Source organism: Ranitomeya variabilis, chromosome 4 (genome assembly GCF_051348905.1).
Source record: "Ranitomeya variabilis isolate aRanVar5 chromosome 4, aRanVar5.hap1, whole genome shotgun sequence".
Taxonomy (NCBI): Eukaryota; Metazoa; Chordata; class Amphibia; order Anura; family Dendrobatidae; genus Ranitomeya; species Ranitomeya variabilis.
In genome coordinates, this window is record NC_135235.1 from 414,062,860 (window position 1) to 414,077,185 (window position 14,326).

The following is a 14,326-nucleotide window of genomic DNA, read 5'->3' on the forward strand; positions in this document are numbered from 1 at the left end:
TTTTATCAGGACCAAACATCTCATGATATATGACCTCATCAATCCTCCCTTCTATATAGTGCAGCCATCCTGTCCCCTTTGCAGAAAAGCACCCCCAAAGTATGTTTCCCCCACCAAGCTTCACGGTTGGAACAGTGTTCTTGGGGTATGAACTTCTCCTTCTTCCTCCAAGCACGGCAAGTGGAGTTGATACCAAAATGTTATATTTTGGTCTCATCTGACCACATGACATTCTCCTATGCTGTGACGACACAGTCTTTTATCTTAATTAACCAGACATCTATTTTCAGCAAGCCAGGAGGAATAGACTGTTATCTATATGTTGACTTTTGAATGTATGCATTTTTTCTTCAGTTGGTCAAGAGTCTGAAATGTTGACTCTACTTTCATGCCTGGTCACTGAACAATGATGTTTGCTGATATGCTGATTACACATTGTCCAGGCCAGCTATTTTGTTGACCTGCAAAACAGCGTGGGAATAACTATGCAAATAGATCACATAAATTACATAATCAAACAATGCGAGTTGGTGTCCTCTCCATTCTTGTCCTTTACCTGACAATGCTAGATGAAGGACAGTTGTTAACTATAAAATTCGGTTATATGCCTCTGTAACATCAGATATACCTCCAAACATCCATACAGCAAAGAGATCCAAATAACCAGAGACTCTGCAGGGCAGCAGCCAAGACATCGTGACTCCATTATGAGGGACACATACAGTATTTGTCATTCTACGGGATGCCAGTTTAGGGGACCACAGCCCCGATTTGAAGAATACAGATCTGCTCCATCGACTATCGTGAACCAATGGATATGTTTGTGGGAGCCAGGAATGGGACCTGCCAGTGGCCTGGCTCCATGGAGATGTTCGGAGAAAGCAGGTTGTGACCCTCCGGTAAACTGGCCTTTTATCTCAATGGACTGTCATCTTCCTAGGCTTATCGTTACCTCCTCTCTGTGTGCATGCCACAGGTGGGGTAGTCGGCCCTGGAATTCTGAAGTCACGTGCTCTCAACCTGGGGAGTCAGCAGAAGGGTGAGACTCTAATTTGCACCATCTTGGGTATTTTGCTGGTAGTGTTCCATGTGTTATCTGCCTGGTTTGTGGTTCAATAAAGTATTGCCACACTGTTTTACCCTCACACTGTGTAGTGTTATACCCATGGATAAAGGAGAGTGGGCATTCGGTGGAATAATCACTAGTCAATGCGGATTTGTCTGGCAAACCAGGGCACCCGCTGAACACCCTCCTCATGTCTCCACACATGCCTCTGGATCATCCAGATGGTCATAGGTGAATTTAAAATGGGCCTGGACATGTTCTGATATGAGCAGTAGGACTTTGCGTGCTCCACATGATCTTATTCCATGATGGTATAATGTTTTACTAATGGTAATATTGGAGACTGTGGTCCCAGCTCTCTTGAGGTCACTGATCAGGTCCTCCCATGTAGTTCTGAGATGATTCCTGACCTTTCTCAGAATCATCCTTACCCTGCGAGGTGAGATCTTGCATCGAGTCCAAGATCGAAGAAGATTGACAGTCGCCTTGTGTTTCTTCCATTAATAATTGCTCCAACAGTTGTTGCCTTATGACCAAGCTGCTTGCTTATTGACCTGTAGCCCATCTCAGCCTTGTGCAGATCTACAATTTTGTCCCTGGTGTCCTTAGACAGCTCTTTGGTCTTAGCCATGGTGTAGAGGTTGAAGTGTCATTGAAGTCATTACCTGTATAAAAGACACCTGTCCACACAATCAAACAGGTGCAATTAATACATGTAATGAGTGCAGATCAGGAGGGCTTCTTAAAAAATACACAGACCTGTTAGTTTTTCTTTAAGATTCTGCCTCTCACAGTTGAAGTGTGCCTATGATAAATATTACAGACCTCGCCATTCTTTGTAAGTGGGAAAACTTGCAAAATCGGCAGTGTATCAAATCATATTTTCTTCACTGTATGTTATTAACAAAGAGGAGCTGGGTAACTTTTGTAACAGCTTCAAATATGGCACGTGAGCTTGAAGTGCGGTAGGGAAGGGTATCCAGGCTTGAGGAGATTGGGCAGACATGTCCTGATTTATATGGTTGATTTTTTTTCTAGGCAATGAATGGCCGGATCCTCACTGCTGATGTTGGTGACCAGGGCCTGTGCTTTAGGGCTCAGGGGGAGTCATTTTGGATTGTTGGCTAGTGAAGTGATGAGCGTGGGAAGTAGGATTGTTTGGCCAGTTGAATGGCAGAGTTATAGGTTTTGAGCATGAATTTACAATGGAAGAAATCCTCTGCTAAAAGCGATTTTCTACACTGCCACTCAGTGCACCTTTGGCAACGCTGAAGAAAGCGTGTTTGCATTGTTTGCCAGGATTGCTGTTGTCTGTGTTAGGTCTTTCTGTGTGTAGCAGTTGCTGCTTCATCCAGGGTGCTCTGCAGTGTATAATTGTAGTGTGTCAAAGCTGAGTTTGGACAGAAGTGGGAGAAGATGGGAGTTAAAGATGAGTGTAGATTGTCCATAAGCTGCTGGGTGTTAATGGTACGTGTATTCCTATAAGTGTGGTAAGTGAGGGTGTCTCGGAAGAGGGGACAGTTCTTGACAGAGCAGGAAAGACGGTTGTGGTCATAGTGGGAGAGCGGAGTTTTTAAAGTCATGCACTGAGCAGAGTCGGGAGAAGACCAAGTCCAGAGTATTCTTGTCTTTATGCATAGGAGAGTTAGTTAGGCATCTCAATCTGAGTTAGTATTTGATTGTGTACATAGGTTACCTAAACCTCAAAGCCTTCCAACCTCAATCCCAAAGGACTCTATTGTGAAAGTACACTTTTTTCACATTAAAGTATTAATTAAAATTATCGAAGTTAGCTACCACCACTTCCAGAACGCTTCCACAACATAACTCTTTTTACTGATCTCACAGCAGCCACGATGGCGAGAAGAAGAGAGTTTATTGAAAGCACTAAAATCCTTAGGGAGAGAGCAAGGAGTGCAGTGCAAATGAGGGTTTCCAGTGAAACTATTTATAAACCAAGACGGTGTCAGACATATAGCTAATACCCCAGAAAATGCTATGATTCTGTGCAAAAATTGGAACCTGACTTCTGACTGCTCATCCATGAACTCTGAGAGTCCTGTTCCCCATCACTTGCAAACTGAATGGTCTAAGGCATCCAGTAGTAGAAGACGCAACACCTGAGGGACTTGTACCATGGCTCATTTCTGCTATAACCCTTCGGGTTCCTGATTATTATAATTGAAGGGTACCATGTTGCATCACCGCACAGGGCCCTTGGCAATGACTTTGCTCCAGGCCCATGCTGCAACACAAATGGCCGACGCTGGCACGATTCTTTATTGTTTTTGCTATTTTTTCTCTTTTAGGTCCTTTTTGGACGCCATCGAAATCCGATCCCCAAACTAACCAGGAGCTCTTCACTCCCTGGTCAACTTCTGTCTCAGGTTCTCTGAGGAAATGTTTTTTTTTTTGTATGTATATTGCTCTATTCCCTAAGAAGTTATGCTCACGTAAATGTTTCTATTTCACTTATGTCAGCAGAAACAGATATATGTTTAGTACATGGTCTCTCAATGCAACCTTTTTTACAGCAATCCATTTTAATGTCAGCATGGTAGTTAAAATAATGTCAATTAATGCTAAGGGTTTAAACTCCCCATTTAAGAGATCGACGTTATTTGTTTTCAAGAAACTCACCTGAATGAAAACTATCTCTGTAGGCTTAACAACAAAAAATTTCCTTTTTATATTCTCATCCCCAGCGTGCCATAAAAGACTCAGTGGCATTCTCAATAACCAAACAAATTATAGATAAGAACGGTAGATACATCATTTTACATTGTTTAACCCCATCATGACGCAACCTTTTTGCGTTTTCGTTTTTCACTCCCCTCTTTCACAGAGCCTTAACTTTTTTATTTTTCTGTCAATATGGCCATGTAAGGGCTTATTTTTTGCGGGACGAGTTGTACTTTTGAATGACATAATTGGTTTTACCATGTCTTGTACTAGAAAACGGGGAAAAAATTCCAAGTGTGGTGAAATTACAAAAAAAAGTGAAATCCCACACTTGTTTTTTGCTTGGCTTTTTTGCTAGGTTCACTAAATGCTAAAACTGACCTGCCATTATCATTCTCCAGGTCATTACGAGTTCATATACACCAAGCATGTCTAGGTTATTTTTTATCTAAGTGGTAAAGAAAAATTCAAAACTTTGCTAAAAAAAAATTGTACCATTTTCCGATACCCTTTGCGTCTCCATTTTTCGGGATCTCGGGTCATGTGAGGGCTTATGATTTGCGTGCCGAGCTGACGTTTTTAATGATACCACTGTTGTGCAAATATGTTCTTTTGATCGACCGTTATTGCATTTTAATGCAATGTCACGGCAACCAAAAAAACGTAATTCTGGCGTTTCTAATTTTTTTCTCGCTACGCTGTTTAGCGATCAGATTAATCCTTTTTTTTTCATTGATAGATCGGGCGATTCTGAAAGCGGCTATACCAATTATGTGTAGGTTTGATTTTTTTTTTTATTGTTTTATTTTGGAAGGGGCGAAAGGGGGGTGATTTAAACTTTTATATTTTTTTCATTTTATTCATATTTTTTAAAACATTTTTTTTTTTACTTTTGCCTTGCTTTAATAGCCTCCATGGGAGGCTAGAAGCTGGCATAGCCTGATCGGCTCTGCTTACATAGCAGCGATCATCAGATCGCTCCTATGCAGCTGAATTGCAGGCTTGCTATGAGCGCTGACCACAGGGTAAAGCTCACAGCAAGCCGGCATCAGTAACCTTAGAGGTCTCCAGAAGACCTCTGGTTACTGTGCCGACGCATCACTGACCCCTGATCATGTGACGGGGTCGGCGATGCTCGCATTTCCGGCCGCGCGGCCGGAAGCGCTAGTTAAATGCCGCAGACAGCGGCATTTAACTGGTTAATAGCGGCAGGTGGATCGCGATTCCTCCTGCCGCTGTTGTGCACACATGTCAGCTGTACAAAACAGCTGACATGCCACGACTTTGATGTGGGCTCAGCGCCGGAGCCCACATCAAAGGGGGAGACACGACATGCGCCGTACTAGTACGGGGCATGTCGTGAAGGGGTTAATTAATAATCTTGTTATTCCCTGATATCTATAAACGCGCCCAATGCCAAACAATGCAAATTTGTCAAGAAAATGATAACATTAGCTAAGATGAACAGATATGGCTCTCTCATCATAGTAGGCGACTTTAATCACACCTTATGGCCCTCAATGGATACTACTTCTAAGGCCGGCGTCACACTGGCGAGTTTTACGGACGTATGAGCGCAGAAAATACACCCGTAAAATACGTATAACACACGGCCCAATGATTCTCTATGTCCCAGCTCCTATCAGCCGTATTTTACTGATCCATATTATACGGTCTTCTACGGCCGTACAAAATCGCAGCATGCTGCGTTTGTCACCGTAATGCGCAAAAAAATCGCCAATGAAAGTCTATGGGGCGAGAAAAATACGGATTACACATGGACCAGCAGCGTGACTTGCGAGAAATATGCAGCGGTGTTCTATAGAAAAGCCAGTAATTCAATTGCCAGCTTTTCATTTCTCCTTCACAAACAGGATATGAGGCATGGTTTACATACAGTAAACCATCTCATATCCCTTTTTTTTTTGCATATTCCACACTACTAATGTTAGTAGTGTGTATGTGCAAAATTTGGGCACTGTAGCTTGTAAAATAAAGGGTGAAATGGCGAAAAAAATTGGCGTGGGCTCCCGCGCAATTTTCTCCGCCAGAGTGGTAAAGCCAGTGACTGAGGGCAGATATTAATAGCCTAGAGAGGGTCCATGGTTATTGGCCCCCCCTGGCTAAAAACATCTGCCCCCAGCCACCCCAGAAAAGGCACATCTGGAAGATGCGCCTATTCTGGCAGTTGGCCACTCTCTTCCCACTCCCGTGTAGCGGTGGGATATGGGGTAATGAAGGGTTAATGTCACCTTGCTATTGTAAGGTGACATTAAGCCAGATTAATAATGGAGAGGCGTCAATTATGACACCTATCCATTATTAATACAATAGTATGAAATGGTTAAGAAAACACACACACATTATTACAAAGTATTTTAATGAAATAAAGACACAGGTTGTTGTAATATTTTATTATACTGGTAATCCAGCTGAAGACCCTCGTTCTGTAACAAAGAAAAAATAAAACAAACAACAATATCTCATACCTTCGGATGCTCAGGTCAGTCCCACGAAGTAAATCCATCTGAAGGGGTTAAATCATTTTACAGCCAGGAGCTTTGAAAATTACTATCACAAGCTATATAATTTAGGAATTAACCCAATGACCTCACAACCAAACATGGATATAATTACATCCTTTCTTGATAAGGTTAAACTACCGTGTCTTAGCTTGACTCAATTAACCACACTATCCCACCCCTTCACAATTGATGAAGTCTCTAGAGCAATTGACTCACTTAAGTTAAATAAAGCTCCAGGCCGTGATGGGTTAACAAATGAATATTACAAAAAATATTAAAGTTCCCTGTCTCTGTACATGACAAAATTATTTAATTAAATCAGAAACTTTTCCTAAGGAAATGCTCAAAGCACTGATTATTACCTTTCCCGAACCTGGGAAAACTCTGGATACCCCTTCTAATTTTAGACCAATCTAGTTTATAATTTTAAATCTGAATTTAACATAAAGTTCTTTCAGTTAGACTACTTGATATTCTGCCCTTGTCCATAGAGATCAAGTGGGGTTTGTTAAAAACCGCCAAACCTTGGAGGTACTCTCCTCTTCATTAATATATGAATGCCCTCTCTGCTCCTCATGGTGGATGCGGAGAAGGCATTCGACTGATTACCTTGGGGATGCCTCAGCGAAGTGTTGAGGAAATTTTAATTTATTGGCCTTATCCTATCCTCTATCATGGCCTTATATAACTGCCCTTCAGCACAAATATATTCTTCGGGAGTTCTGTCCAATTCATTTTCAATCATTAACTGTCCAAGACAGGGGTACCCACTGTCCCCTCTGATTTTCACCCTAATAATGGAACCTTTTGCCCAGACAATTCGTTCCGCCACTAATATTACGGGTATAAGGATAGAGAAAAAAGACCATCGAATAAAGCTGTTTGCAGATGATGTGATCTTAAGTATTGCAAACCCAATGGAGTCGTTAAGAGGCATAACTCAAATTATTAAGGGCTTTGGAAACACTAGCTACTATAAAGTTAATGCTTCTAAATCAATGATTTTGGATATGGGTATTCAGCATAGCCTTAAAAACTCATTAAAGCAGATATTTCCCTATAGTTGGACAGCAGGGGCTATCCCATACCTGGGTATTTAGCTCATTTTCCCCATCAAAAATCTGGAAAGAGAAAACTTTCATGCGTTAATGTAAACTATAGCCGGGAAAATCTAGAAATACAGTAAATTTCCAATATCATGGATTGGAAGAATTTCTGTGGTAAAAATGATGTTGCTTCCTAAGATACTATATATTATTTCCGAAACGTGCCTATATTGGTTTCAGCACTTATGTTGAAGAAGTTGCAGAGTTTAATATTGAGATTTATCTGGAACGTTCAAAATAGGCAGAATTTCAGCAAACATTCTATATTTACCACTTAATAAGGGGGGTTTGGGATGTCCAAATATACAAAGGTACTATCAGGCTTCTTTGATAGACCAAATAAGGTGCTGGTGGAATGACAACACTTCTAAGCTTTGGGTAGATCTAGAATCTAGTATAGTAGAACATGAGAAAATGTCTCACTTCTTATGGCACCTAAGATTATCTAGGAATTTCTCTCCCAATACTTCCCCTATAATTGTAGGTGGACTAAACGTTTGGAGGAATAAAAACATAGGATATAAACTGGTCCCCTTTAGATTGGATAAAGTTTTGCTCGAAACACTGCAGTATGCCATTCCATTCCTTAACCCTGCTGTTCTGTTAGGTCAAAAATGACCGTTTTTGAAATTCTATAATGTTATAAAAATTCAGCGTGTGATTCTGAGACTTGAGGCTCCCTGACTTTTCGTCATTAGGGGGGTACTCTCTGTGGGAATTTTTTTTTTTTTTAATTTTTGTTAAAAATGACAGAACAGTACAAGTGTATGTGAAATTTAAACAGAACAGCAGGGTTAAGCTAGATAATTGGATAGAGGAATAACTCAACTGGGGAACATGATGCAAGCTAATGCTCTGTCTCCCTTTTCTTCACTGGTGGATAAATATAGAATTAATAAGAGAGACTTTTTCAAGTATCTTCAAATCAGACATTTTATGAACAGTATAAAAAATGAGTCAGAAAGCTTAAAATCTGATTATGAATACTATTTTTCTATTAATAAGGACTCTTCTAAAGGGATTTCTAGAGCATATAAAGCTATAAATTCTTTCACTGAGCTTAAGGGTATGTGCACACATAGAATGGACCTCTGCGTTTTACCTGCGGATTTACCGTCGATTTGACGCGTTTTTATGCGGATTTAGTGCGGATTCCCCTGCACTTTTACACCTGCGGATTCCTATTGTGGAGCAGGTGTAAACTGCTGCGGAATCCGCACAAAGAATTGACATGCTGCGGAATGTAAGCTGCAGTGTTTCCACGTGTTTTTTTCCGCAGCATGGGCACTGCGGATTGCATTTTCCATAGGTTTACATATTACTGTAAATGCATGGAAAGCTGCTGCGGATCCGCAGCAAAATCCGCAACGTGTGCACATAGCCTTAATCTTTGCCTTTTGTTACAAGATGAGAAAGGGCCTTAGGCTGTACTTTTACACAGTAAGAATGGTCACAGGCATTCCAGATAGACAAAAAATCACATAGCATAAACCATTTGGAAACCTCTAGGAAGATCTTGTACATGTGGTATTTCACCCTGTATCGTCTCAATAAGATATACCCACAAACATCAGCTTTATGCTAGAGGTGTCATTCAGAAGTGGGTGATTTGTTGCACATTTGGTGGTCATGTCCCCTAATCCGCATTTACAGGTTAAAGGTTTATAGTATGATTTCAGGGGTACTGGTATATGACAAAGTGTGGGATCCCGCAACAGCTTTATTATCTCTGAAACTTGAGCGACTCCAATACAAGGACACAGTACCTACAAGCCACACCCTTACATCTACATAGTCAATATAGCAAAGAATTGGAAAAGTGTTACAATTCCTTCATTGCAGGAGACAATGAGAAAAATTCATTATAATTGTATCATGGAACCCATCATAGCCAGTCGCCTGGGCAGGGTTGGGCAGGGTTAAACAATTTAAAGTTATCTGGGAAAAATGGTTTATTTACTCAAAGTACTCTTGTGATTGATATAAATTAAAATTCCTAACAATAATTATCCATTACATTCCTTTGATTACAATTAGGCAGCACAGAATACTTATTTGTGTAAGTCTGGGTTATTGTTAAAAATTATCTGGTTCCTTGCAAGGAAGTAATTTGGAATATTGACCAAATCTTGTACTATTGGTTAATGATTGCAATTAATTGAATGGCTGTGGTCAATGTATCGTCTTAGGGTACCGTCACACAGTGGCATTTTCATCGCTACGACGGTACGATTCGTGACGTTCTAGCGATATAGTTATGATCTCGCAGTGTCTGACACGCTACTGCGATCAGGGACCCTGCTGAGAATCGTACGTCGTAGCAGATCGTTTGAAACTTTCTTTCGTCGCTGGATCTCCCGCTGTCATCGCTGGATCGTTGTGTGTGACAGCGATCCAGCGATGCGTTCGCTTGTAACCAGGGTAAACATCGGGTTACTAAGCCCAGGGCCGCGCTTAGTAACCCGATGTTTAACCTGGTTACCAGCGAACCTCGGCATCGTTGGTCGCTGGAGAGCGGTCTGTGTGACAGCTCCCCAGCGACCACACAACAACTTACCAACGATCACGGCCAGGTCGTATCGCAGGTCGTGATCGATGGTAAATCGTATAGTGAGACGGTACCCTTACTCTGGAACCAATAAAGTTTGTTATAAAAAAAAAAAAAAAAAAGATTAGCAGGGTGTCTATATACAGCTGGAAGAGAGTAATATATACTGGGGGAGGGAGGCCCAGGGTTGAGGAAGACAAAAATAAATAAGATAGTTGTATAAATAAATGAGAAATGGAATTACTTTAGCAGTTACTATATTTTGTGGACTATAAGACACACTTTTAGCAAGAAAAATATCTTGCAAATAAGTGAGTGTGTCTTATAGATTGGAGGCAACTTCCTGTGACAGAGAAATTTGAGACAATGTCCTTCCTGATCAATAAGAGAACTGCTCTCTCGCCTCCAGCCCCACACTTATGTAATTAATTGGTGCAGAGCAGGAGGGGAAGGTATTGGGGCCTGTAGAGCAGGGCCGGCTCCAGGTTTTTGAGGGCCCCGGGCGAAAGAGTCTCAGTGGCCCCCCCCCCCCTTTAACACATACCACGATTCATGATGCCCAGATACAGTAAAATATAGGTATAGTACAATGCCAGATTTCACTCCTTACATGAGTGATCGCTATTGCAAATTCTGCAGTGTATATATACAGGACACGAGGAGTGGTACTGTGCAGTGTATATATACAGGAGGAGTGGTACTGTGCAGTGTATATATACAGGACAGGAGGAGTGGTACTGTGCAGTGTATATATACAGGACAGGAGGAGTGGTACTGTGTAGTGTATATATACAGGACAGGAGGAGTGGTACTGTGCAGTGTATATATACAGGACAGGAGGAGTGGTACTGTGCAGTGTATATATACAGGACAGGAGGAGTGGTACTGTGCAGTATATATACAGGAGGAGCGGTACTGTGCAGTGTATATATACAGGACAGGAGGAGTGGTACTGTGCAGTGTATATATACAGGACAGGAGGAGCGGTACTGTGCAGTGTATATATACAGGACAGGAGGAGTGGTACTGTGCAGTGTATATATACAGGACAGGAGGAGCGGTACTGTGCAGTGTATATATACAGGACAGAAGGAGCGATACTGTGCAATGTATATATACAGGACAGGAGGAGCGGTACTGTGCAGTGTATATATACAGGACAGGAGGAGCGGTACTGTGCAGTGTATATATACAGGAGGAGTGGTACTGTGCAGTGTATATATACAGGACAGGAGAAGTGGTACTGTGCAGTGTATATACACAGGACAGGAGAAGATGTACTGTGCAGTGTATATATACAGGACAGGAGGAGTGGTACTGTGCAGTGTATATATACAGGACAGGAGGAGTGGTACTGTGCAGTGTATATACACAGGACAGGAGAAGATGTACTGTGCAGTGTATATATACAGGACAGGAGGAGTGGTACTGTGCAGTGTATATATACAGGACAGGAGGAGTGGTACTGTGCAGTATATATACAGGAGGAGCGGTACTGTGCAGTGTATATATACAGGACAGGAGGAGTGGTACTGTGCAGTGTATATATACAGGACAGGAGGAGTGGTACTGTGCAGTGTATATATACAGGACAGGAGGAGCGGTACTGTGCAGTGTATATATACAGGACAGGAGGAGTGGTACTGTGCAGTGTATATATACAGGACAGGAGGAGCGGTACTGTGCAGTGTATATATACAGGACAGAAGGAGCGATACTGTGCAATGTATATATACAGGACAGGAGGAGCGGTACTGTGCAGTGTATATATACAGGACAGGAGGAGCGGTACTGTGCAGTGTATATATACAGGACAGGAGGAGTGGTAGTAAAGGTACGGATGAATGACCTCGGGGAGACCAAAAACATCCCACACCGCCGGAGGCACCATCACGTGTTTCTCAACGCAGTGATCCAGAACACTGCCCCCATCCCTTATGGGAAATATGCAAATGCATGTAGAGTAGCTGCGGAGACACCATCATGTGTTTCTCAACGCAAGCAATGAATAGCCAGGCCTTTCCCCGGGAAGGAACAACCATGGGAAAGGCAGCATCCAATAAAGGAAAACATCCAATACAGGAAAACCACCTATGCCAAGCATGGTATCCATCCACAGACAGCTGTTTCGGGGTTTTTGCCCCTCATCAGTGTGGAGTAGGAAACTGGCTATTAGGAGCAGTGCCTAGTAAAAAGGCTGTAAAGGTACGGATGAATGACCTCGGGAGGAGTGGTACTGTGCAGTGTATATATACAGGACAGGAGGAGTGGTACTGTGCAGTGTATATATACAGGACAGGAGGAGCGGTACTGTGCAGTGTATATATACACGACAGGAGGAGTGGTACTGTGCAGTGTATATATACAGGACAGGAGGAGTGGTACTGTGCAGTGTATACAGGACAGGAGGAGTGGTACTGTGCAGTGTATATATACAGGACAGGAGGAGTGGTACTGTGCAGTGTATATATACAGGGGAGAGGTACTGTGCAGTGTATATACACAGGACAGGAAGAGCGGTATTGTGCAGTGTATATATACAGGACAGGAGGAGCGGTATTGTGCAGTGTATATTGTTGTGAACTCTGTTTTTGGGCTCCCTCTTGTGGTCACAAGTGGTACTGTGTGAGTGCTGTCTTTGGGCTCCCTCTGGTGGCTCTTTGTGTCATTCTGCAGGTCTGAGGCTGGATCAGCTGTCTTGTTATCTGTTAGCTGGTTTCCTATTTAGCTCACCTGGACTATCAGTTGTTGCCTGCTGTCAATGTCTTCAGTGCTATTTTGGAGCTCTCCTGCATGCCTTCGTTATCAGTCTCTTCAAGAGAAGCTAAGTTTTTCTTTGGTCATTTTTTTGATCATCAGTGTTCATATGTTTCTTGGTTTATTTTTTTTTCTTGTCCAGCTTGCTAATATGTGATTTCCTTGCTTGCTGGTAGCTCTAGGGGGCTGAGTTTCTCCCCTCACACCGTTAGTTGGTGTGGTTCTTGTATTCTCAGCGTGGATATTTTGCATATGGTTTTTTACTGACCGCACAGTTCCCTATCTGTCTTCTGCTATCTAGTATTAGTGGGCCTCATTTGCTGAATCTGTTTTCATTTCTACGTTTGTATTTTCCCCTTACCTCACCGTTATTATTTGTTGGGGGCTTCCTATATCTTTGGGGTGATTTCTCTGAGGCAAGCGAGGTCTTACTTTCCCTCTAGGAGTAGATAGTTTCTCAGGCTGCGTCGAGACGTCCAGGATTTTAGGCACGTTCACCAGCTACCTTTAGTGTGTTTGGTTAGGATCAGGTTTGCGGTCAGTCCAGTTACCACCTCCCTAGAGCTCGTGTCTATATTCATTAACTTAGCTAATCCGTTTTGCGATCCTCAGCCACTAGGATCATAACAGTACAGCAGGCCAAAAAGTGTTTAATGTATCGCAGAAGTGGGATAAGAGAAGTCCTGAGTACAATTTTTTTTTTTTTCCTCTACCTTTGCTGCAGTCTGTCCAGCTTCTCTCATCCCCTTAATCTCTGGGTGGTTTTGAGTTCAGCTGCAGACATGGATATTCAGAGTCTGACTTCTAGTGTGGATCATCTTGCTGCAAGGGTGCAAAGCATTCAGGATTTTGTTGTTCATAGCCCTATGTCAGAGCCAAAAATACCTATTCCTGAGTTGTTTTCTGGAGATAGATCTAGGTTTCTGAATTTTAAGAATAATTGTAAATTATTTCTATCTTTGAGACCTCGTTCCTCTGGTGATTCCGCTCAGCAAGTTAAAATTGTTATCTCCTTGTTACGTGGCGACCCTCAAGATTGGGCTTTCTCTCTGGTGCCAGGAGATCCTGCATTGCTGAATGTGGATGCGTTTTTTTCTGGCGCTTGGACTGCTTTATGAGGAACCTAATCTTGAGAACCAGGCAGAAAAGGCTTTGTTGGCCCTCTCTCAAGGGCAGGATGAAGCAGAGGTGTATTGTCAAAGATTTAGGAAATGGTCAGTGCTTACTCAATGGAATGAGAGTGCCCTGGCTGCAAATTTCAGAGAAGGTCTTTCTGAAGCCACTAAGAATGTTATGGTGGGGGTTCCCCACGCCTGCAAGTCTGAATGACTCAATGGCTTTGGCCATTTAGATTGATCGGCGTTTGCGGGAGCGCAAATCAGCGCATCCTCTGGCGGTGTTTTCTGAACAGAGACCTGAGTCTATGCAATGTGACAGAATTCTGACCAGAATTGAGCGGCAAAGTCATAGACGTCAAAATGGGTTGTGCTTTTACTGTGGTGATTCTACTCATGTTATCTCAGCATGCTCTAAGCGCTTAAAAAAAATCGCTAAACCTGTCACCATTGGTACTATACAGCCTCAATTCATTTTGTCTGTTACTTTAATTTGTTCTTTGTCATCCTACTCGGTTATGGCTTTT